Raw genomic sequence first — 26,442 nt, forward strand, 5'->3', positions numbered from 1 at the left:
CTTGTCAGGGAGCCTTAGGTAGTCAAAGAAACCTGTGCGGTGAGCTGGTGAAATCCAAGGTGAGGCCTTGGGGCCCAGCCAGCTCCAACACCTCAGCTTCTGCTTTCATTTTTTTCCCCTTTACCTCTGGCGAGGATGATGCCAGGGACTTTTTAGTCTCGTGTCTATACTTGTGGCGCATTCTCTTGGCACAAGTGGAGTTATTTCTGTTGTAAGAGAAAGGGCTGTTTCCCCTCCTCCCCAAACTCCCACATTTTGTTTTATCAGTGCTCAGCCCCCGGAAAAGGGTTCATGGAACCCATCTGAAGCAGCTGAGAAGGAGCTTTACGCCACTATGTGAATGAGGGGCCTTAAATATGAGCCCCAGACCCATGAGAGGTGCTTACTGTGGCAATAGCCTAAGGGGCATTTGTGCTCAGAGGACAGCCCTGGAGAGGGCACACGGAGAAGGCAGCCACCTGCCGGCCAAGGAGAGAGACCAACCCTGCAGACACCTGGATCTGGGACTTCTGGTCTCCAGACCTGCGGGGACATACATTTTTGTTGTTTATGTCCCCGGGTCTGTGGTACTTGGCTAGGAGGCCAGAGTGAGATACTGAGTGAATTCGCCGTGATGGAACGAAGTCCAGAAAAAGAGGGAAAACCGGTTGGTCTTCTTTTCTCGTGTGTGTGTGTGTGTGTGTGTGTGTGTGTGTGTGTGTGTGTGTGAGAGAGAGAGAGAGAGAGAGAGAGAGAAGGTGGGGGAGAGATGTCTTTTGAAGATCAGAGTCAGCGAGGCGGCCACATTCCCTCCCCCTGCCCTTCCTGTGCAGAGGGGACCGGTCACGCGTGTGCCCCGTCCGACCCCGACAAGGGTTCCTGATCGCCCCCCTCGGGCCCCAGGAGAATCCCCGAGGGAGGCTGTGCGCCCCGCTGCCTGGAGAGGTAACACGGCCCCGGGGGTGGGGAGGGACCTGGAGGCTGGCAGAGGCGTATCAAGGGCCCGGCAGGTGGAGGACTGTCCCGGAGGAGAGGCCACCCCGGCGGAATTCCCGCGCCGCCCTGAGGGTCCCACCCTTTGCGGTGGGCAGACACCTGCCGGTGGGCACGCGAAGGCCACGCGCGGCGCCCAGGACCACGCCGGCGGCGGCCCGCAGCGGGGGACAAGGGACGGGGACCGGGTGAGGACAGGCGCAGGTGCATCGCGGGGCAGCAAGCTGCTGAGGCCCACGGGGCAAGAGGACCGAGCTCCTCTGAGCAGAGTCCTTATCAGTTCCTGAGAAGCATAAAACGCTCCTCCTTTGTTCAGAAGGCTGAGAACCCTGGATCCCGAGAGTCCTGGAACCGCTGGATTCCCGGGCTAACACAGGGAAAGCTACGGTAGCCGCTTGAACAGCAGAAAAACTAGACTTGGGGCAGAAAGAATGACTAGCCATGAATCTTCATCATGATACCACGTTGAATTTACCAGAAAGAAAACAACACTGCACCTAATTTCCTTAAACACACAAAGAAAAAAAAAAAAAAAAAAACAACCATTAGGGGAAATGACACACCCACCTTCATAGTGAGGTAAGTTAACAGGCACTTTTCATTTCTCCAAGACCAAAAGAGATAAACAATAAGGACACGAAAGAGTTAAAAAAATGCTCCTAACCATATTATAACACGTTATAAACTCTTGGATCGACAAATTGGAGAATACATGTTTTTTTTTAAGAAGAACACACGTACAGACATTGATCATAAATGGATCATGAAGGCTACCTTGACAAATTTCAAAGACCACATTTTGTGAGAACAGGGATATTCAATGAGAAATTAACTAGAAAAATGAAAAGCCCCATACACTTAGAAAGCTAGAGAACACATTTCTAAGTACCTCGTGGGTTAAGGAAGGAAGCTCAATGGAAGTTTAAAAAATATTTAAAATGGAATGATCATAACAATGTACACTAAACCGAAAACCTGTAACGTAAGAGATATCTTATGAGAAATTTTTAGTCTCAAAAAGAAAGACTCGGGGTGCCTGGGTGGCTCAGTCAGTCAGGCATCTGCCTTTGATTCGGGGTTATAATTCCAGGGTCCTGAGATGGAGCCCTGAGTCTGTCTCCTTGCTCAGCGGGGAGCCTGCTTTTCTCTCTCGCTTCGCTGCTCCCCCTGCTTGTGCTCGCTCACTCTTGTTCTCTCTCTCTCTCTTAAATAAATAAACATCTTAAAAAAAAAAAAAGAAAATCTGAGAATTTAAGAAGGGAAAATTCAGAAGAGAAAAATAATGAAACAAAATGAAGAAACAATAAAGGAATATATTAACAAAGATGGAAAGTGGTTCATTGAAAAGACCAGTTTTGGGCACCTGTGTGGCTCGGTTGGGCGCTTGACTCTCAAACACGGCTTAGGTCATGATTTTGGGGTCATGAGATCCCTCTCCCCGTCGACTCACTGCTCATCGCTGAGTCTTCTTGAGATGCCCTCTCCCTTTCTCTCTGCCCCTCCCCCCACTCTCTTTCTTGCTCTTAAAAATAAATACATAATTTAAAAAAAAGAGAAGACAAATTTCTGGGAATGGTAACTGCAAGGAAATCTGCCATTAGACATATTGTAATAAAAATTACAAAACGCTAAAGACAATGCAAAATTCTTAAAGCAGCCAGAGAGGAAACATGGATTACATATCAGGGAACCAATTTAGACTGGTAGGGGAGGTCCCGAGAGCAAAACAGAAGCTGCAAGAGAAGGAAACAATATACAGGATGGAAGGAAAATACTTACCAACGTGGAACTGAATATCCTGCCGAACTGGTCTTCAGAGAGAAGGCTGAGGTACAGAGAATTCTGATAAACACTGAGAGTTTGTCGCCAACAGATCCTCATTGAAGGAATTTCTAGAAGATGTACCTCTAGAGGATGGAAAACCACCCAAGAAGGAAGAGGGGAGAGGCTTATCTGTAGTCTTCTTGGTTTTTATCATAGACTTACCACCATCAGACAGATTGTGTATTTTTCATAGCCATTGGATTTTTGTCTCCCTCCCCCTGCAATGGAATTTATATTCCATTATGGCAGAGAACCACAGACAATAATACTATAATATTATAATGTTACGTAATATTATTCTGATTATAATATTATAATATTACGTAATATTATAATATTATATATGTATAATATTATAATAATAATAGAGTCCCTCGATGAATATTTCTGGGGCTGACTGTGTTATTTACATCATAAACAGGATTATTTTTTTAAGATTTTATTTATTTAACAGACAGAGATCACAAGTAGGCAGAGAGGCAGACAGAGAGAGAGGAGGAAGCAGGCTCCCTGCTGAGCAGAGAGCCCGATGCGGGGCTTGATTCCAGGACCCTGGGATCATGACCTGAGCCAAAGGCAGAGGCTTTAACCCACTGAGCCACCCAGGCGCCCCATAAACAGGATTTTTAACTTCAAAGAAGAATGTGTAGTGATGAAATAAAAATACATTGTCTTAAAAACATTTCCTGTTTTCCAAAGTTATTACAGGATCAGCTTCCTGGTGGGCAGACTGTGTCTGATTCCCAGGGCAAGTTTGGTCCTGGCTCACTGCTCCCCACACTGCCACCTGTGAACACCCTCTCCCCCCCCTGGACTGGCAAGTCTCTGCAGGCAGAGAGGCAGAGTCTGTGGTTTGGCTTGTCATGGGAGACACAGCTTTATAGACAAAGCTTCAAGACCTTTGCTAGTTGGAGATTAAAAATGAGACGAAGCAGGGGCACTTGGGTGGCCCAGTCGGTTAAGCATCTAACTCTTGGTTTCAGGTCAGGTCATGATCTCAGGGTCGTGAGATCGAGCCCCGCATCAGGCTCCACAGTGAGCCGGAGTCTGCTCGAGATCCTCTCCCTCTCCAGCTCGGGCGTGCTCCCTCTCTTTCTCAGAAATAAATAAATAAAATAAAATAAAAATAAAATTGAGAAGATGGATTCTGACTGGGTTACTAATTTTTTCCCTCCCTTGCTTATTATATAGTCCCTTGCTATAGTTTATATAGTAACAGGTGTTTCGTTGGCTTCCCACTTGAATATTTGCAGTGGTTATGGGAACAGTGACAAACGATGATTACGAGGCCCCGAGCAGTCCAGCCACTTCTTCCGGCCAGCAACCCCTTGAAATTCCTCCTTCTGGCTACGCGGGTATGTGAGAGTACACGTGTGTACATATGAGCGTGTGTGTAGGAGTGTGTATGTGTGAGCATGTATATGTGTCAGCATGAAAGGTGTGTGTGAGAGTGGGTGTGTGTGCACAGGAAGGCTCTGTGTGCACCTGTGGGGTGCGTGGACGAGTTTGTGTATGTGTGTGTATGTGTGCGTGTGGGTGTGGCGAGGGGAGACTTTGGGATACCTCACAATGTCTCTCCTCTGTCTTCCTTCCCGGCCCCTGGGGGTCAGGTCACTGTGGAGACTGTCTCTGCTTTGCACCCTCCACCCCATAGCCCTTGCTGCCATGTGTCACAGGACACTACTTTGAAGGGTTTGCCTGCTGATCATAGGCAGTTAGGTTCCCTTAACTTAGGGGTGCCTATCCTCCTCCTCTTCCTTTTGTTGTTCCCTTCAGTTTTTGTCTCTCTCTCTCTCTTTTTCCCCCCAAAGATTTTATTTATTTGAGAGAATGAATGAGCAAGCGCACGTGTGAGTGAGAGAGAGAGAGATTACAGGCAGGGGGAGTGGGAGAGGAAGAAGCAGGCTTCCCGCTGAGCAGAGAGCCTGATGTAGGGCTTGATCCTGGGACCCTGAGATCATGACCTGAGCCGGAGACTGACTGAGCCACTCGGGCGCCCCAGTTTTTGCCTCTTCAGAAAGATGTTCTGTGCCCTCACTACTGGTCTCTTCCTCTGTTTTGGAGTGTGATATAATCATACCTTTCCCAAAACACATCTATTCTGCAGAATAATGAAGTAGTCTCCTTAACACAATAGTTCTATTTCCATTTTACAGATTGTATTTTCATGAGTGACATAAATATTTCCCTCTTTGGTGACTTCAAACGAGTTGATTAAAACAAGAGGCTTATACTTGGTGACTGAGACATTTTTCTCCTTTACAGCGTTTCTTCTTGGCGACCTTTTTTTTTTTTTTTCTCCCTATCATCATGGAGCAGAGTCTGTTCAGCTTTTGGAGAAAATACTTAACTGGTTTTATAATTTGCTAGTTCTTTTCTCTGCTTAATTGCTCTTTGAATCTTCTCCAAAACGGTAACATTTATCTCCAATTAAATGGTGCCAAAACCATGGCCATATTTCTTCCCTTAGCCTGGAGGTACGCTAACTCTAACTTGTCTCATCAGGGCATCCTCATCTTGCTCGGAATCCAGCCGCTCTGTGCTGTCCCCCTTGTTCTTGGGGAGGGCGCCACCGTCCACCTGCTTTCCCAAACGACTCTTCCTTTGACTTCACCGCTGGCTGTCTGTCAATCACAAAGCCTTTTTGATGTCTATTCAGCTCTGGCTCCAATTGGGAAAGCTTGCTATGTCCTCACAGCCGTTTCCCTCTAAGAGGCTACCATGCTTTCTCTCCTGATTTCCCGCAAGTGCCCTGGGATTGGTCTCGCTTCATCGCACCATTCCCTAATCCATGTTTCATCTGCAGCCCATCTTCGATTGAATCCATTCTACAGCCTGAGCAATTTTCTCTGCAAAACCACTTCTGTCTCATCCCTTCGTTTTAGATCTTGCAAACCCCTCCCCTTCGTTCTTTGTATAAGGTCAAAACTCCTTGGATGGCTCAGTCACTCTCAACAGTCCCCCCACCCCCGCCCCCTTACCAATGTGTCCCCTCCACCCTTCTGTTGTAGGATACACCATTACTTCTCACTTCCTGGCCTTTATTCCTGGGTTTTTCCATCCCCCACTCAGCCTAAAGTCTCCTACTCATCCAGTAAGTCCTCTCAACCACCCAAGTCTAATTAATCGCCCCACATCTCCACTTCTGAGATCATGCTCATCCTACATCATTGTACTTACCTTATTAAATTATTATAATTACCTTTTGTCTAGACCCTTCAAGAGGGCAGGGACTGTGTCTAGCATGAGAATCCTTATATTGTTAGTGCATAGCGTCGTGCCTGACAGAAACAAGGTGAATAATAGTATTATTTTTAAAAAATATTTTATTTATTTATTTGAGAGAGAGTGCACAAGTTGGGGGAGGGACAAAAGGAGAGGGAGAAGCAGACTCCAGTTGAGCAGGGAGCCTGCCTCAGGGACTCAATTCTAGGACCCTGGGATCATGACATGATCTGAAGGCAGACTCTTAACTGACTGAGCCACCCAGGGGCCCCAATAGTATTATTATTATTACTATTTTCAGTGAATGAATGAAATATGTTGCTGGTGATATAAAAGAATTGTGGTGGTCGAATTTCAGGCAGAATGAGATACTGTTTGTTGGAAAGAGCCCTGGCCGTATTAGTTAGCTCTGGTTGCCATAACAAAATACGGCAGACCAGGTGTCTTAAACAACAGAATTTTATTTGCTCTAGTTCTGGAAGTTCAAAGTCCACAATCAAAGTGTTAGGAAGGTTGGGTTCTTGTGCACTATCTCTTCTTGGCTTTCAGGTGACTGTCTGCCTTCTCACGGTGTCCTCACGTGGTCTTGCTTCTGTGTTTGTGCATTTCCGGTATCTCTTCCTCTTTTGATAAGAATACAAGTCCTACTGGATTAGGATCCACTCATATGACCTTGTTTAATAGTGTTTCCTCTCTCTAGCTCCAATTACAGTCACAGTCTAAGGTACAGGGGCTTAGGACTTCAACATATGACTTGGAAGGGGCACAGTTTAGTCACAGTTTACATTCTCTTACCTCAATCTGGAGCATCTGAAGGGTCATGCAAACTCCTTGAAGGGTGGGTCAAGGCCTCTGTCACAAATGCATTGCAAAATGGCTTTTCCTCCTGTTCAAGTCCTGTCTTCCCCATGCTTTTCCCCAAGTATACCTCCTGAGAGGATTTGCCAATGAACCCACTTCATGCTCTTCCATGCTAGAGTCTGTTTCCAGAGAGCCTTTCTCAGACCCTCAAGTTATAGGACACAGACCTATTTATTCGGTCTGCATATACTGCAAATTCACGACTCTGCTTCAGCATTGCTCAAACTAAGTGTGATGGCAGGACTTCTCCTCTGATAAGCAGCACTGTAAAGAAATATTACCAGTTTGAAGAATAATATTGTGTAATCCTTAGTCACTGAAAAACTTCGGAACAAAGAGTATCCGATGAAGCTTCAACCACGGTGACCTTTTTGATAAACCCATGCCCTATTTCTTTAGGTTCATTTTGGAGTGATAACATTGCTAACCACATGTGGAAGCCAGGGTAGCTTTTGAGCCCCCTTTCCAACACACTATCTATTTTATTGCCTCTTTATGGACCTATTCATCCAATGAAAATACAAATACTTACCATGGCACGTATATGGTTCTGTTGGTATGTTTTTAGGTCTCAGATTTTATAATCCCAGGTTACTTGGCAACTCTTTCACAACAGAATAGCTCAGAGTATGTAGGAAGCAAGTTTCATGAATTTAAAACCTACATTTTTATGCTTCCCTTTGAGAATTTTTCTGAGAAGTATTCCTGGAAGAATGTAGCAATCAGTGAGTTTTGAAACGTTAAAATTCTTACCATGTTCCCAGGGGGGTGATGGATCCCGTGTTTGTTTGGGTAGTCATGGAAGCCTCTAGCGTCTAGCACCTGCCCTCCTGCTTTCCTTCCAGGTGATTATTTGGTTTTATGGAGGGCTGTTAGCTATTCTGTGATGAAGTGTTAGCTGGGCACAGCTGGTCCTATATGCACTGCGCCAGGAACTTGTATAGCCCTGTAGACATTTAAATTATGAATTCAGTTTTGGATTGACAAACTGTGCTAAATATGACTTCAGCCAAACTGTATTTGTGGAAGTAAAAATTGTGAAAACTTGGGAACTGCTAGAACTAAAGTACTCTGAATCATAAAATCACCTCGCATGTCAATAGTAGAGTTGTCCTCCTCTCGGGGAAAAAGAACACAGGACCAGCTGGTTTCACTGGTGAATTCTACCAAACATTTAAAGAATATTAATACCAATTCTTCTCAAACTCCTCTAAAATATTGAAGGGGGAGGATACTCTCAAACTCATTTTATGGGACCAGCATTACACGGATAACAGAGCGAGAGAAGGACACTATAAGAAAAGAAAACTAGAGCCCGTATCCCTCAAGACTATTCTCAACAAAATCCAACTAGGAAACGAAAAAGTAGCACATGGAAATGATCACGCATGATTATCAAGAAGGACTCATCCCCACTATTCAACGATGGCTTAACCCAGGCAAATAAATAAATAAGATTCATTAAATTAAGAGAACAACGATATGACACATACAATTATCTCAGTAGCTATAGAAAAAGCCTTGATGAAATTCAGTATTCTTTCATGAATAAAAAACCTCAACAGACTGGGTATAGCAGAAATACATCTCAACATATATGACAAGGTCACAGTTAACATTATGCTTCATGGGGAGAAGTGGAGAACTCTTGCTCTAAGACGAAAAACAATTCTCCCCTCTCATTCTCTCTCACATTCTGTCTCTCTCTCTCTCAAATAAATGGATAAAATCTTAAAAAAAAAAAAAAAGGGCACCTGGGTGACTCAGTTGTTTAGGCAACTGCCTTTGGCGCAGGTCATGATCTTGGAATCCTGGGATCGAGTCCTGCATTGGGCTCCTAGCTCCAAAGGGAGTCTGCTTCTCCTTCTGACCTCCCCTCTCATGCTCTCTCTCACTCTGTCTCTCTCTCTCTCTCACTCTCTCAAATAAATGGATAAAATCTTAAAAGAAAAAAAAAAGATGAAAACCAAAACACTCATCACTCTTCTTCAACATAATCTTTGAAATCCTAGCCAAGGCCATCAGGCAAGAAAAAGAAAAACAAGTCATCCAAATCAGGAAAGAAGAAGTAAAATCGCCTCTGTTTGAAGATGACATGATCTTATATGTAGAAAGTCATAAAGATTCCAACAGAAACTGTGCTCTATCCTTTTTTTTTTAAAGATTTTATTTATTATTTATTTGACAGACAGAGATCACAAGTAGGCAGAGCGGCAGACAGAGAGAGGGGGGAAGCAGGCTCCCCACTGAGCAGAGAGCCTGATGTGGGGCTCAATCCCTGGACTCTAGGATCATGACCTGAGCCAAAGGCAGAGGCTTTAACCCACTGAGCCACCCAGGCACCCCTGCTCTCTGTTTTTTTGACTCCCATGGACTGGCCTTTGAGGTCAGCTGAGTGACAGCATGGTTTTATTGGGCTACATGAATTTTTTAAAAAAAGGTTTGTGTTTGAGAGCTGGGGGAACTCTCCACTGAACAATTCTCTGATATTGGAGATTTGGCTGCAGCTTGATTGTCTGCACCCCTGTTTAGCTCCTGCCACTGTCTGAACACCCAGGTTTCTTGATCTTTGGGTTCTTTTGCTTTAGTGAATCACCATAAGAAATGGCTCTTGGTTTACTTCTTTCCAGAGAAGGGCACTCCTATCTTCTCCTCGTGCCAAATGGTGGGAGGCAGGCTGGACCCCACTGTTATCTCTCTCCATTTACCTCTCACTCTTGTCATTATTGTAATTACCTTAACAATATGCAATTGGAGCTTCATTTAGAATATTCAAGAATTGGATATGGATCAAATTTCAACAATAGGGAAAGGTTAAATGCAATGCAATTCAATTTTACGGTGAAATACTTCACAATCATTAATAAATCATTAATAAGGGCTCCTGGGTGGCTCAGTGGGTTAAGCCGCTGCCTTCGGCTCAGGTCATGATCTCAGGGTCCTGGGATCAAGCCCCGCATCGGGTTCTCTGCTCAGCAGGGAGCCTGCTTCCTCCTCTCTCTCTCTCTGCCTGCCTCTCTGCCTACTTGTGATATCTCTCTGTCAAATAAATAAATAAAATCTTTAATAAATAAATAAATAAATAGTAAAAGAGTCCTGTTTTTAAGGAATAGTTAATTGCAGGAGAAAATGTTTACAACATAACAATAACAAGAAAAATAGTTAACAGCTTACAGTAAATCCCAATTTTACTTAATACACACCTATGTGCATGCATACGCAACACCAATACCCATCCTAAAAAATCCTACAGGAAATATGAGACAACATTAATAATGGTTTCACCTGGGTGGTGGGATTATAAATGACATAACATTCTTTATTATAGTTTTTTTTTCCTTTTTCCTTCCTTCCATTTTCTGTAACCAATATGTATGCTTTTATTAGCAAGAGACTCTTTGTCCTCTCAGTTCATGTCTTTTATTATTAACCCATATACAATTATTCATCTTCTGGCTTCTTGAAGCAATAGGTCAGATGACATTTGCCACAATAACATCTGTCAAAGTGGCTGGCCATAAACACTATAGCATCACAATCAACTTAAGGACACTCCTGATGAAGGCAACTGACTGATCTTGCTCATCCATCTTTAGGATCTCAGGATGGCCAGTTTAACCTTTCTCTTACACCTGTTCTTCTTGGGAGTGGTATAGGACTTCTTTTCTCAGCCCCAGCTCGAAGTCTCAACACACGATGAAGAGTGGGCTCCTTCTGAATGAGTCAGACGAACTACATCCATCTTCCAGTCGCTTGCAGCAAAGATCGGTCTCTGCTGACCGGGAGGAGTTCCTTCCTTATCCTGGATCTTGGCCTTTTCATTTTCTATTGTATCCGAGGGTTCGGCCTCAAAAGACCATCCCGGTCTTCCCCATAAGGATTTTCACAAAAATCTGCATTTGGGTGGTGGTTCCTCCTGAGGTTGAGGAAAAGGAAGAGAACGGTCAGACCTGGGGACTCAGAAGAGGGTGCCGGGCAGGCCGCTGGCTGGAGAGAGCAGCCAGGGGAAATTGCTGACAGCAGTATCTCATTTGGTTGCTTCCTGGTGTCTATTTCATAAAAGTCAACTTCCAGGCAGGGTGCAAAGGAGGAAATCAGCTCACCTCATGACTGTCATGTCTGACCTCCTGTCCCATTCTTCTAAGCTGTCCAAATAGGAAAAATAGCTGGAGAAAAGAGAGGGTGCTGAGTTTAAGCTTCTTGCAAGAATGGTAAAATACACTTTGGTGTACACTACTTGGGGCTGCACGTTTTGGGAGAAATGGCTCCTTCTTCACATGAAAGAGTATTGGGTGTTCAAGGCAAGTCAACACATTTTTAACTGTTGCTTTGTGCCAGTACTCTGTATCCTTATTGCAAAATTGGTGGTGGTGGTGGGGGGGAGGCGGCGGGGGAAGAAATCTAGTGTTCTCTGGAAAAACTCACTATCTTAGAGATCTTATCAATTTCCAAGGAGGCATTAGAAATGTTGCAGTAAAATACCTTGGACTCTGGAGCCTGATAAGTCAGGGACCTAGGACAGTTCCCTGCATCCTCCCAGAAAAATTAAAGCAGCATGTGAATCTGAGAAGCAAAGAGCAGGAAACCCCTAGGGAGTGAAAAGCGGGTTGTGAGAGCTGTTGGGAAAGAAATGGGTTTGGAGCAGAAGAGGTTTGTGCTCAAGAGTTTGGAACAATTTGAGCTCCCCTCCCCCATGGATCACGCCCCACCTCATGGCCTTGGGAAAAATCATAGCCTGCCTCTTTGTGGATAAACGGCAGCATCTGTCCTGTATTGCAGACATAGGGTAGGGATAGTGTCCGGGAGACAGAGGAGCCAGCCTACTGGTCCACCACTGAGCATTCCTTCATTGTTCTTTCCTTCCAGACCCCAAGCAGTTGGTGAGTACACTCGGGACATTTTCCTGAGAACAACGCCCGGACAGAGAATTAAAAGTGTATGGGGGACAGGATCATGGTGAGAGAGGGTAGTTGCCTGTGGGTGAGAAATAAAGCTTTGGGTTAGCATTGAACTATCCAGAATAGTTGTTGCGGCAGCACCTCCTATCCTATCCTGACTTTCACATTACTCTAGGAATTGGAAATAATCAGATAGATCAAGAATTCCAAATAGCTCGATACAGAGTATCAAAGAGATAAGAGAATGTCTGTGACATGATGCAGGGACAAGACAGTGTGAAGAGGATCTACTGATTATAGATGAAAAATACGGTTGCAATGTCAAACTCAAGAGATAGGATACAGAGTCGAAAGTATGTCGTTGGAGAACAAATTGGTGAACCGCAATATCGGGCCTACAAACACTCCCAGAAGGCAAATTGGTGAAGAGAGGAAGTGGAAGGGGAAAATAAAATAAAGCAAGAGAGGCGAAATACTGGTAATTGATGATAATGAACTTGTAAAAATATAGAAAGAGGAAAATGTAAAGTAGACAGATGACGGGCGTCAGGAGACCTGGGTTGGCCTGGCTCTAACTGGCAGTACTTTGGATAGATCGTTCATCCCGCGGAAGCCTCACTTCTCTGCCCTACGAGAGCTTAGAGAGAAGGATTCCAACACTGGACTGAACTCTACCTCGCTCGGTCTCCACTTTTGTCAGCTTTCTCTGCCCCTTTAGATGTTCGTGTCTCTGTATGTCGAATAAGTAACTAATCCGTCCCCAGCACAGGGTAGTTAATTTCCAATCTCTTCATTTTAGGAAAATTCTAAGACTAAAATTGAGATTCTAGTTCAACACAGTTGTTTCCCAAGTGAAAAAGTTGAAAAATGGAGGAATTAAGTCATTGAGTGTCTGAATTGTGATGAATTCAATGCTTCGGAAGCTGGCCTGTGGACCCCTGGGCGCTCATTTGTGATGCTAAGCTTAACCATTAGAAAAAAGAAATACTCCTTTCGTGGGTATTTCATTTGCCATAAATTATTTGGTTTCTCATTTTACTTAATGAAATTGTCTAATTTTACAGTGATTCAGTGGAGAGGTCAGTGGGTCGCTCCAGAGTGCTGGGAAGGTTAAGGGTAGCTGAAGGATTAGAACTTGTTTTTTTTTTAAGTATTTTTAAAAATATTTTTAAAAATGTATTTATTTAACAGACAGAGATCACAAGTAGGCAGAGAGGCAGGCAGAGAGAGAGAGGGGAAAGCAGGCTCCCCATTGAGCAGAGAGCCCAATGCGGGGCTCCATCCCAGGACCGTGAGATCATGACCTGAGCTGAAGGCAGAGGCTTTAACCCACTGAGCCACCCAGGAGCCCCCAATGTGTTTTTTTTTTTTTTTTTTTAAAGATTTTATTTGTGTGTGTTTGTGTGTGTGACACACAGAGAGAGAAAGAGAGCACAAGCAAGGGGAGTGGCAGGCAGACAGAGAAGCAGGCTTCCCCCTGAGCAAGGATCCTGATGTGGGACTCAATCCCAGGACCCTGGAATCATGACCTGAGCTTAAGGCAGACACTTAACCAACTGACTGAGCCACCCAGGTATCCCAACAATGCAATGTTTATAGCACACAGTAACTGTAGAAAAGGAGTGTACTCTGTTGATGTGTTAACTTTCATTTGAAACTTTCAGGTTATTAACGTGAAATGTATTTATTACACCTACTCATATTTAAAATAAGGTAGATACCTTTTTCAATTAGAGAAGCACTAGGTGATGATTTTGAATAAGGTTGAAAATGAAATTATTTCCTAGAGTAATTACTGTCTATATTTTGTGAACACTTCCAGATTTTTTGATATGCACATACTGACATTTACTGCTGTTACTACTGCCAGCATTAGAAACATGCACAGTGTTTTGCATCTTGCTTTTTTTTCCTTGTATTTGTAGATGTTAAATATCTTGTCACTGACGCACCCAGGTTTGCTTCATTCTTTTTAAGAGCTGCACGGTATGAACACAGCACAATTTCTTTGTGTCATCTCCTTTGATAGACATTTGGGTTAGTTTCAAGTTTTCTCCTCTTACAAACAATGCTACAATGAGAGCTCTTGGAAATACGGTTTATTTTTAATGAGCATTTACTGCTGTGAAAATGTGACTTTGAAAATAATTGTTGGCAAAATCATTCTCTCTCAGTGTGCTGAGACATGCAATATTTAAACATCATTTAAATTTTAAAGTTGGGATTGAGTCATTTCCATTAAAACCAGGTTAAAATCACAATGATCTTTTTTCTCTTATATCGGAATGAATCCTCTTGCTCCAGATGGGACATAAAGCTCCTTAAATTGAAATTCATTGCACGGGGGCTCTGATGGCCCTTAACAGATGGGAGAACAATCTCATTTGGATGGTTATGTAATTCAGTGATTATCATGGAACCCTTCGGATCGTCTCAAACAGAAGGTGGACAGTAAGTAAGGCAGGTGAAGAGGCTGTGGGTTTACTCTATTTGCTTCTTTGTGTGTATTTCTTTGCTACAGTCAGTAAGACTGGAATCAGATCTTAGTGGATAACACAGTCCGGTCTAATGACAGACCTTGGGGTCTCCAAAGTCAAGCATTTGGATACCAGTTAGAATTGCAATAGTTTCTTGTTAAATGACCTTGGGAGGATCATTCCTTCTCTCTGAAGGCCTCATTTTCACAAGTATGCCACATAATGCCTCCAGTAGGAGGGTATGATAATAATGTTTATTCACAGATACTCACTGAGCCCTGTGTGCTGAGAACTGTTCCAAGTGCTAGAGAAATAGCTGTAAACAAAATAGATGAGAATTGATTTTTTCCCCCCAAAGGTGATGTTACCTTCTTCCGCTGGTAAGTCATCACCTGCTCTACTCGAATGTGGTCAATGTATCCCACCAAGATTTAGCTTTTATATATTACATGTTAGTAACCCAGGCTATACCATGGGGCGCTTACTAGTCAAATCAAATGACCTTGTCTGAACTTAATTCATTCAACAAGATGCTATTTCTCCTGTCGTGTATCATGCCTGCATTGCTAAAGTTAACACCCAGTTTTTTTGTTTTGTTTTGTTTTTGTTTTTGTTTTTTTTATTACAGACAGAGATCACAAGTAGGCAGAGAGGCAGGCAGAGAGAGAAGGGGAAGCAGGCTCCTCGCTGAGCAGAGAGCCGTGGGGCTTGATCCCAGGACCCTGAGATTATGACCTGAGCCGAAGGCAGAGGCTTAACCCACTGAGCCACCCAGGTGCCCCTAACACACAGTTTTTCACACACACTAAAATCCATTCATCCTTCTTTCATTTTACCTGTGATAGTACTTGGAACAAGTATCTAGAAAGTAAATTTTTGTTGACTATACATATTCACAAATACTTATTGTTTACACTTCAGGCACTAGGAACAGCTTTGGAAAATACAAGGACAAATAAAATACTGTTCCTGCTTTCAAAGATCTTAAATCTAGTTAGGAGATAGGAATATAACCAGAAATATGATGAATGCTTTAACAATTGAGGGCACTGTACGTCTGCCTCAATCTCACCAAATGAAGTTGTCATTTCCTATTTTGCTGTTCTATTTACCTACCTCAGACTCAAGGAGCCCGATGCGGGGCTTGATCCAAGGACCCTGGGATCAAGACCTGAGCTGAAGGCGGACACTTGGCTGACCGAGCCACCCAGGCATCCCTACCTTGGACTTTTAAATTTGCCTAAACATTAGCAGACCAGGTGAGTCAAAAGAGTTTCTTTGTTTCTGCTTTTCAGTGAATCAGAGAGAACAGTTTCTATCTTTTTCAAGGATGTATTTGGAGGCAGAACTGGTAAATGTTTTATACTTAATTGCAAAGCTGGTATAAATATTTCAGGACACAATTGAGTTTTTCTCATTAAAACCCATTCTCCTGTCTCTGTATGCGTAAGTTTCTAGCTGTGGAGAGAAACTACTATTTTAAAATAATTGCAAAGTTCCTAGTTCCATGGTAACAGTGACAAATAGACCTTTGTTATAATAGGTTTTGACGGGCTTATTTTTAGTTAGAACAAAGAAAGTCAGTTTTTGTTATTAAAAAAATCCCTTAACCTAACTTGGTCTCTGTTTTTTAACTTGCTCCCAGTTAAAGGTTCTGGTGGGTCAGACAAATCAGAATCAATTCGTTTTTCAAGCCAGTAGCATATTCTGTGCATCACTGTTCTCAGGCAGATTTGAAGATATTTGTTGTAGGGTTGCTAGAAATCCCAAATCTTTTTTTTCCTTATATTTCTGCACTTAGGAAAATCAGTGCATAAGCAAAAAGACCTTCTTTGGTACTCTCCATAGAATTATGTTTAAACGAGAACGAACGGACAGGAGAAATTTTCATTTTCCTTTTGGTCACTTTTAACGGACTACCCATAGATGGCAGCAAGCGCTCACTCTGCTAACCCTCCCGGCCCAGCCAGGCCCCGGCAGGCCCAGGGCGGATAAAACCACGATAAAGGGAGGAATGCGGAAGACAGCAGGTCACGTGTCTGGAGGATGCTTTATTTAGTTGTCTGCGATGCGGTTCCTCTCTTCAGATCTGGAGACCTTTTTTTTTTTTTTTTTTTTTTTTTTTAAAGATTTTATGTATTTATTTGACAGAGACACAGTGAGAGACAGAAGAGAAGCAGGGGGAGTGGGAGAGGAAACCCGATGCTGGGCTCAATCCCAGGACCCTGGGATCATGACCTGAGCCGAAGGCAGACGCTTTACCAACTGAGCCACCCAGGCGCCTGACTTTGTTCTGTTTTGATTCTTCGTATGAGATTTGAGAGAAGAATCCCAGCAACACTGAAGGAACAGTCAAGGCCGGGCAGGGGGGGGGGGGGGTGTGTGGCCTGGGGCTTCCCTGGGTGGCTCTGGTGCCTTCTGCAGTCTCAATCACTCAACTCATTCCACTCAACTCCTTCAACTCAAGTGTGCTGAAATGAAAGTTCTGGAAGCTCAGTCTTACTCATTTGGACTCTATGGGTCTGGAGTCTCTTTCTTATTTCCCAGCCTTCCAGCAAATTGTTATTTTGGAGTGGCCCCCAAGTCCTGATGTACACCAGCGCCCCCACGAGGTTGGAGGGTCAACCTGCAGGTATTTTTTAGACAATTTAAATAAGCATAAACTGATTGATAGGGCTATACATGTTTTTTCTTTTATTTTGAGCTTATTATTTGTCTAGCACAAAATTTTTACATACATCTCATTTAATACTCATAAATGCTCCATAAATTAGAGATTATGAATCTTATTTGGCCAGTGAAGAAATAGAAGTGAATGAACTTGTTCAAGTTTACAAATCTGTTTTAAGCTGCTCTGGCTAGTTTAAGGATGGCTCCTTCTTAAGAAGCAGCAAGACTTTGACCTTCTTAGTATGTATAGATTACTTCTGTGTGCATAATGAAAGATATAAACGTTCTAAGCCCTTGAAGACTTTATAATGGGAGGGCTTACACACAGGAAAAAGACGTCAAGGTAGTAGCGTTTAGAATTATGGAAATTGGGGCCTTGGGAAGAGATTGGAATAAAAGAGTTTTCATAGCAAGGAAAGAGGCCTGGGCAGCTAAGCAGGAGCCCGGTTAACTTAAGATGTACTATCCTATTTTTCTTGTTTTCCTTCACTGGTTTAACATTAAGAACGTGGTCATGTTCACCTTGCAAGGGCCAAGTTGTATGAAGCCGACCTTCTCAAACTCTCATGGGAACCTAGGATCTAGAGCTGCTCTCAGAGTATCTCCGGTGGTATAAGTTCTCCTGAAGGGTTGACATGAGGTACTTTATAAGAGCCCACAGCTTATGAATGGCCACTACACCCACACAAAGATGTCTGACATCGTTAGTTATCAGGAGGACACAAATCAAAGCTACAATGAGATACCACTTCACCCCCACGAGGACGGCTGGAATCAAAATGTCAGAAAACCACAAATATTGGTGAAGATGTGGAGAAATGCCCTACTATCCATTGCAAGGAAATATGTGCAGCTGTTTTGGAAAACAGTCTGGTGGTTTCTTGAATAATTATACCTAGAATCACCATAGATTCTAGCATCTCTACTCTTAGATTTATACTCAAGGGCAATGACTATGTTTGTTCACAAAACAACTTGTACATGGATGTTTATAGCAGCCTTGTGCATAACAGCCCTAATGCAGAGGGGCTACCTGGGTGGCTCAGTTGTTAAGCGTCTGCCTTCTGTTCAGGTCATGATCCTGGGGCCCTGGGATTGAGTCCCATGTTGGGCTCCCTGCTTGGCGGGAAGCCTACTGCTCCCTTTTCCTCTATCCCTGCTTGTGTTTCTCTCTTGCTGTGGCTCAGTCGGGTAGACGTCAGCCTTTGGCTCAAGTCATGATCTCAGGATCCTGGGTTTGAGCCCCACTCTGGGGTGCCCCGCTCAGCGGGGCACCTGCCTCTCCTTCTCCCTCTGCCCCTCACCCTGCTTGTGCTCTCGCTCATGCTCAATCTCTCAAATGAATAAATAAAATCTTTTTATGAATAAATAAATAAAATCTTTCTTAAAAGATTTATTTATTTATTCGACACAGAGAGAGAAAGCATGAGTGAGAGCATAAGCAGGGGTAGGGTGTGGACGGGGAGGGGCAGTGGGAGAGGTAGAAGCATGTTTCCCTCTGAGCAGGGAGCCCGAGGAGGGCTCGATCCCAGCACCCCAGGATCATGATCGGAGCTGAAGGCAGCCGCCCAACTCACTGAGCCACCCAGGTGTCCCTAAATAAAAAAAATCTTAAAAAAAAAAAAAGAATCCATAGTCTGCCACATCAAATTATGTAGAACTTATTTACTAGGTACTTTTTGGTAAGCACTTTGCATATGTTAATTCTCATAATCTTCACAACCATCTCGTGAATACTTTAATCTTCCTTATTTTACAGGTTGGGGGACCACACTGTAGACAAAGGGGATGAAGGATCTCAGCCAAGGTCGCCTAGCTTGTGAGAGGCCGCATTAGACCCTCTTGGGTAGAACTAAGAGGGTCCCAGATCTGTGCTCTGAGTCCTAGGAATTCTGCCCTTGAGAGAGGAAATCTTTGTGTGTGATCACCTCGTGGATCCTTTCCTCACTTTATATATGGGCAAAAAGGGGCACACTTACCGTGGCATTGACACCGAAGCTCTGTCTACCGCTCCCTGTCTGGGACTCACCGTTCCATCCTGTCATCCAGGTGCAAAAGGGTTAACTGGGGCAGAATCCCTGCCACTGCAGTACCCAGGAACACAGTTCTTTCCCTTAATTGTATTATTTTTGAATCTGGAAGGAGAGGTAGGTCAGAAAACCCAGACGGTGGTGGAGGAGTGTTACAAAGAAGAAAATGAAGGCGTGGGCAGTGAAATTGGTCGGGGATTTGGGGATCTGTGAGACGTAAAGTGAAATAATATGCAAGCGTGCCCACGAAATAGTGCCTGTTTCATTTTTTCATTATGTATTACAAGAAGATTTCAAGGGGACTAAATCTGCAGAAAGATCTCGCCTGAAGTTAGAGTGATTCTTATATGAGAAACGATAGGTATTCCATATTCCATTTCTGCTTGGCTGTTCGAGCTAGCGGGGCGGTCGGTCGGTGGGCTGTGGCAGGTATGAGACACTAGAAACCAACTCTGACATTCTAGTAAAGTGACTTAACATCATATCGTATCAAAGAAAGCCCTCGAGGGCACCTGGGTGGCTCAGTGGGTTAAAGCCTCTGCCTTTGGCTCAGGTCATGGTCCCAGGGTCCTGGGGTGGAGCCCTGCATCGGGCTCTCTGCTCAGCGGGGAGCCTGCTTCCTCCTCATTCTCTCTGCCTGCCTCTCTGCCTACTTATGATCTCTGTCAAATAAATAAATAAAATCTTAAAAAAAAAAAAAGACCTCTGTATTAGCAGACGATCAAACTTCCCATCAGTGTTCCTCCTCAGAGCTATCTTGCAGGCAAGCATCCCCTTGTTTAGCTAAGTCAGCCTTCTAGAACAGACCTTGGACAGCTGCTGTGCTCCCCTATCTCTACCGTGCTGGCAACCAGTCTGGCCCACGGTCTTCTGCGTTTTATTTGAGCTTCAACTATCTTCCTCTTGCTTCTGTCCTTTCAGTCATTCCTTCTTAAATGGCTCAATTGCTCCGCTTATTCCCACCAAGGCCTCTTGAACGGAGCCCGGCTTCAAAAAGCCCTCTGGTGGGGCGCCTGGGTGGCTCAGTGGATTAAGCCACTGCCTTTGGCTCAGGTCATGATCTCAGGGTCCTGGGATGGAGCCCCGCATCTGCCTTAGCATTTCTGCTGAGCAGAGAGCCTGCTTCCCTCTCTCTCTCTCTCTGCCTGCCTCTCTGCCTACTTGTGATCTCTCTCTCTGTCAAATAAATAAATAAAATCTTAAAAAAAAAAAAAAGCCCTCTGCTGTTTGTAGTCTCACATTGGATCTGGAACGTTTCTTCTTTCCCTCAGGGGGAGGTAGAGATGTGCGGGCCATGGGAGATTGCAACGTGTTGGAAAGAACACGGCAGTGACCGTGGGAATGCCAAATGCCAGGCGAAGAGCAACATCCCTGAAAAGGTACATAAAGTAAATCTGAAGGAAGAATGAACAGCAAGGACAAGCGAGGATACAAAGAAGCGTCCTGTGGACGCAGTGATGAAAGATAAATGACACCTGTCCACGGGCGGGCAGGAAGTGGCAAAGGTTGGGTGACTCTGTTTGAGTGAACGCTCCCGGTAATAGAGGAATTTTCCCACAGAGCAGGATAAGCCCCTCGGCCCAGTCGTTATGGATAAGCCACCGTTTATTTAGCAATCCACGTGAGAAGAAATGAATAGTGATAGATAGCCTTTCAGCTTAATTGAAGTAAACAGAAATGTTTTCAGTAACAGTGCCTGAAAATAGCCGAGACAGTAAAACAAGCCACAGCTTAAATGAATCAGGTAGGCTTGTTTTGCTTGTATAGATTCAGCTGTTCTTCATCCTCTTTCTGGTGATGATGATGATGATGGACATATTAGCAATATCAGTTATGACCATCAATTGATTAGGTCTGGGTTAATCTTTATGGGAAGTCCTCCATTCACTCCTATCACTACCGATTTCCTGCCTATACAGTACCTTATGAGTATTGAACCAGACAGGGAGCAGGACTCAGCCCTCGGCGGGTGCAGCAGCTTCCTTGCCCAGCGACTCCCTTGCTTTTCTCACCTGGCATTGTGCTCCCCTCTGGGACATGACGTCATTGGCCTACACCAATCATGGCTTTAGAATTTCCTTTCAGCTGGGATTGGCCAGGGGGATGAGCACGTGACCCAATTCAGTCTGCAAAGACTTAAGTTGCTGAGGAATTCTGGGAAAGATGTTTTCCCGGGATCAAAGAGAGTAGTGTAACAAGGAAGGCCTTTTGTCCCATCCCACTTCTTCCTGTGTGGAGGTAGTTGAGTGAGGATGTGATGTTGATAGCCGTGGCAGCCATTTTGTGACTATGAGGGCCCACTGCCTGCTTACTGAAAAGCAGAGCAGAAAGATGGCAAGAGCTCACCCTTGGTTGGTAGTAGGAGGCTTGTCTTCTTGCAGAATTGTCTTCCTCTAGATGTCTTGTTTTATGAAATAAACACCTGTTATTTGGGCTCCTTTTAGTCATTTCCTTCTTTGCAGTGGAAAGCAACCTACCTGATCCAAGGTGCTGTGGTCTGAATGGGTCCCCCTAAAATTCTTATTTATTTATTTTTAAAAATTATTTTTATTTTTATTTATTTATTTCAGATTTTATTTATTTGACACAGAGAGAGATCACAAGTAGGTAGAAAGGCAGGCAGAGAGAGAGGAGGAAGCAGGCTCCCTGCTGAGCAGAGAGCCCGATGTGGGGCTCCATCCCAGGACCCTGGGATCATGACCCGAGCTGAAGGCAGAGACTCAACCCACTGAGCCACCCAGGCACCCCTAAAATTCATATTTTAAAACCTAATCCCCAGTATGGTGGTATTAAGAGGCAAAGATTTTGGGAGGCGCTGAGGGCATGACAGTGGAACCTTCATGAATGAGATTAGTGCTCTTATAAAAGAGACCCCGCAGAGATCCCTTCCCCTTCTGCCATCTGAGGTTGTAGCAAAAAGACCCCGGTCTATGCACCAGGAAATAGGTCCTTCACCAAAACACATTTTCCAGAGCCTCCATCTTGGACTCCCCAGCCTCTAGAACTATGAGGAAGGAATATTTGGTGTCGGAGCCATCCAGGATAAGGTGTTTTTGTTAGAGCAGCCCAAACGGACAAAGACACAGGTACTTGAATAATTTTACGTTCCGCTGCCACAATTGTGAAAACAGTCAAGACAACCATCTGGGGTATATTCCATTAGTTTGTTCCGTTGTCCCCCGAGGCTGAGCTATCTTTCTGCTCCCTGGCATTTCAATCACTTTAATCATCTGATTTTGTGCACACACATCCCAGTTTTACAAATAAAGTCCCTGAAGAGAAAACAAAACCAAATTAAAAGTTTGCTTAAACAAATTGATCCCATAAAATCCTTTTGGAGTAAAAGCTGATGGAACAAATGTGTTCCGAGCACTAGAGCGTTCGGGGCTGTTAAACAGGGCAAAAGTCCAAGAAAGGAAAAAAACCTCCAACAAAAGAAGCCCACATGAGTAATTAGGGACCCAGGAAAGGAAGCCCAGATTGCAACTCTGAAGCTCTGCTTTTTTTTTTTTTTGCCAGTAAGAGTGCTGTTAGAGAAACAGGATGAGTTAATTTCCAGGCTCCATTTTACAAATTGGCACCTCTTCCGTTTGCCTTCGCCCAAAACCCTGAACAACCAAGCACCACCTCCCATACAGAGCAGGATGACAAAAGAAAGCTTTCATGTGTATGGCCTTTTGAAGGGTAAGCAGAAATCCGGAGCGATGACCCCCATGCAGGTTATAGCTGGACGGGGAGTTCTACCCTGGGTGAAGTACTTAACTAATTAATTCAACGAATAGCTCCCATTGGAGGGCAGGACACCATGTCAGAGGAAAGATGCCATGCGAGGGGATATGTGGGATTCAAAGGTAAGACGTGCAACTTTGTGGATTGGGACTTTTTATTCCTGACGTGCAAATACCACTCTAGCACAAAATGCAAGGTGGCAAGTTCTACAAGAGAGATACAAGGTCATGTGCTATGGGAAGTACCAGGTGGGCGAGATTCTATCCCACCAAGAGGATGGGAGATTGGGATGTCTGGATGGCTCAGTCAGTGAAGCATCCAAGTCTTGGTTTTGGCTCAGGTCATGATCTCAGGGTCTTGGGATGGAGCCCCATGTCAGGGCTCTGTGCTCAGTTGTGAGTCTGCTTGAAGACTCTCTCTCTCAGCCTCTCCTCACTCCTGTGTTCTCCCTCTTGCTCTCTTTCTTTCTCTCTCAAATAAAAAAAATACATCTTTTTTTTTTTTTTTTTTTTAATGGATGGAGGATTGCTTCATGGAGTTGGGGAGCTTTTCAAGTGAGCTTTGAAGGGGCACCTGGGTGGTTCAGTGGGTTAAAGCCTCTGCCTTCGGCTCAGGTCATGATCCCAGGGTCCTGGGATCGAGCCCTACATTGGGCTCTCTGCTCCATGGGGAGTCTGCTTCTCCCTCTCTCTGCCTGCCTCTCTGCCTACTTGTGATCTCTATCTGTCAAATAAATAATAAATAAAATCTTAAAAAACATTTAAAGTGAGCTTGGAAGCATGAGTAATATTTGAACCTGGGAAGAGTCAGAGAAAAGGGCACTCCAAGCTGCATAAACCCATCACTCCAGAGAGACACTGTATTTCAGTTTAGCTGTGGCATGAAGACAATGTAGTAGGCATTGCCATGGGAAAAATAAGTTAGTGCCAGCTTATGGAGAACAAAGGAATGGAGAAAAGCTGTCATTCTATAGGCCGTGGGGAGTTACAGAGTGTTCAGGAGTAGATCATGGCAATACGTTAGGAGGGTCAAGCCAGCAACAATGGGGGAATGACTAAAGGTAGGGGAGACTGAGGTCACATGACCAGTTAAGAAGCTCTCGTGATGCTTCAGATACAGTATAGTAAAAACCTTACTAGGGGAACCTCGGTGGCTCAGTGGGTTAAAGCCTCTGCCTTTGGCTCAGGTCATGATCCCAGGGTCCTGGGATGGAGTCCCACATCGGGCTCTCTGCTCAGCGGGGAGCCTGCTTCCTCCTCTCTCTCTGCCTGCCTCTCTGCCTATTTGTGATCTCTGTCTGTCAAATAAATAAATAAAATCTTAAAAAAAAAAACCAAAAACCTTACTAGGCTTATGGAAATGAAAGTGAGGAGGACTCGAAATTCAAATATTTTGAAGACTGAGTTGATAGAATGTGGCAAATGGCCAGTACAAAGGGCAGAGAAAAAAGTTCACCCGGCCTTCCCTCTAGAAAGTGAGTTTCTGAAAGAACGGAGTACCCTCCTAGCCTGCAGGTTTTGTTTTTATTGAAGTCAAACTGTTCTAATGAATGCGTTTCCCATTAGATGAGTTCACTGAAGCCCCCTGTGATGCCGCAGTCTCCATCAGCCTACACAACAGGCAGCCTCGCAAGATTCCTGGCTCCCTGCCTTTCCCGGGCAAGCTGTCATTGGTGAGGCTAACAATGGCGCTGGTCTTGGCGACAGTGGATATCCATCCATGGGAACCTGGCCTGGGACCAGCAGGCCTCCGAACTTCCTATACACTTCATTATTAATCACGGCCAGCTGTAATACTTGCGGAGGTTCTTTGAAGGCGGTCTTATAGAGGGTGTCAGAGAGCATTTAAGGAAGGGTGTGTGTGTGCGTGGGGGGCACTGAGGGGGTGAAGTCCCAGGTCCTCAGCTGGAAAGACAAGGGTCCCCTGGGACTGTTCATCTTAAGAGTTAACATTGTGTGGGGCAGGAAAATCCAGGAGGTCCTATTCACTGGGAAAGGATTTTTCCAGAGCTATAGATTTACCACTCTGGGTTTTAATTTTACTAAATAAAATGACTTTTCCTTATGCAGTTCCATACAATCTGCTCTTTGCTACTGTCCTAATATCGTTTCCTGCTGTGAGCCCATAAACACCCTGAATTCTGGCCACACTGAATCAAGGTCTCAGAACTTGATATGCTGCTGCATCCGTTGTTCCCTCTACCTGGAATGACCTCCCTTTCCTTTGTTGCTTCCAGAGCCAGTGGGAAAATTACCTCCTGGGTGGCACGATCTCTGGATTGCCACAGAATGCTTACCCGCTCCGTTGCCACGGACTCTCGCCCCTTCTCTGCCCTCTGCAGTCCTCCTTCTCTCGGTGAGGCTGCCCCTTCTCTATGTCTAGGGCTCTCAAAGAATGCGATCTTCAAATTGACTCATGTTCATCAACAGGTAGGAAGTTCATATCTTAGTGGGTTATTCTTCTCTTGACATATCTGCTCTAATCTTTTAAAAATCTGTGGCTTTTCTCCTTAATAGAGGTTGACATATTTGGCTCATTCCCTGGCCTTCCTCTAATCTCCTTGGCAGACTGAGATTTCTATGCGTATCCTGGTACAGCTCTTTGGTTGGTGAGGAGCAGAAGCCGGTTGAAGAAGCTGGAGGAAAAGAAAAGATGACTGTAAAAACCTGCTAGGAAACAAACTATGGCTGGCTCCCTGTGAACTAGAACCTGAAACTGGGGAGCCATCTGCTGAGAGACTGTCCACCTGGTGTTTATTGGGTTCCCACCATGCCAGGTACTATTCTAGAAGCTGGGGAGTCAGCGGAGCGTGGGGTGATGGCCAGTAGATACATTAACCAGTGACAATGTCAGAAGATGGTGTTTGGAAAACAATAAAAGATGGCCATGTGATCATGAGGAACTGGGTGCTGTTTCAAATTAGGTCGTTGGGAAAGTTCTCGTTGAGTGAGCAGATGTAAGACACAAGGGAAGTAGACCTGGGGGAAGAGCATTCCAAGTCAGGGGAAAAGCAGGGCAGGGGACTCCCATGGGAATGTGCTCGATGGGTTCAAAGAACAGAAAGAGAGCTCGTGAGATACCCTGTAGGCCTCTTGGGGATCACAGAACTCTTGTTTCTGCTTCTATCCTTTTTTCTTAAATGCCAGAAGAGATCATTGAATTGGCTGGGGTCTTCTCCTTCAACACAGAATCCTTCATGGTAGGCCAGACACCCAAGATGCATTCTTGGCGCTGTCCTCTTCCTCATGCCCTAGAGGAAACCACTTCTCTGTTCTTCCTTCTTGTGAGACTTCTCCTCTGCTCCATCTCCGTGGCCACCCCCTGTCCACTTCAGCCCGTAATCGTCTCTTGCCTCATCTTCTGCCCTAGTGCATCATGGGCCTCCCCGCGTTCACCTTTCTCATGGCAAATCTTGCCCGTGGCAAATCCGTGCTCCCTCACCTACAGTCATCTTCCAAAAATTGCTGATTGCTATTTGCTCATTCATGGTGGTGGTGCATGTTCGAGGATTTGGGGTAGGTTTTTCGGACTTATCTCCCCGTTGGGCAATCGGATATTTCTGGGAAATCTGAAGGAAAATATGCCGGATTGGAGGGTTTGGTTTTGTGAATGGTCTTGAGGCAGGAGCTCTGAGAACCACTCCTCTAGCCCAGTGATTTGGGACTCAGAGCCAGCTTCCTCTGAGTATGGTCTTGATCTTGTGCCCAGTTCTAATAACTGTGCTCTTCCTCTCCCCATCCTCCCCACGTCTGTCCC

The 26,442-nt window shown here is 44.6% G+C and overlaps 1 protein-coding gene across 6 annotated transcripts in view; it reads left to right on the plus strand.

Annotated features, from left to right (window-relative positions):
• Positions 1-725: 725 nt before the first annotated feature.
• Positions 726-26,442, plus strand: part of RNF182 (ring finger protein 182) — a 92,526-nt gene continuing 66,809 nt past the window's right edge. The window contains exons 1-8 of one of the 6 annotated variants that reach the window (XM_082730237.1): positions 726-924; positions 14,085-14,231; positions 15,379-15,516; positions 20,229-20,336; positions 22,477-22,641; positions 24,252-24,358; positions 24,923-25,115; positions 25,254-25,462. The gene's annotated coding sequence lies outside the window, so the exon portion shown is untranslated. Of the gene's footprint in view, positions 925-14,084; positions 14,241-15,378; positions 15,517-16,386; positions 16,937-20,228; positions 20,337-22,476; positions 22,642-22,786; positions 22,809-24,251; positions 24,359-24,922; positions 25,116-25,253; positions 25,463-26,442 lie in introns of those variants that run through there. The other 5 variants (XR_014311614.1, XR_014311615.1, XR_014311616.1 and 2 more) reach the window with 5 other exon arrangements.

This window comes from Mustela nivalis (genome assembly GCF_964662115.1).
Source record: "Mustela nivalis genome assembly, chromosome: 5".
NCBI lineage: Eukaryota > Metazoa > Chordata > Mammalia > Carnivora > Mustelidae > Mustela > Mustela nivalis.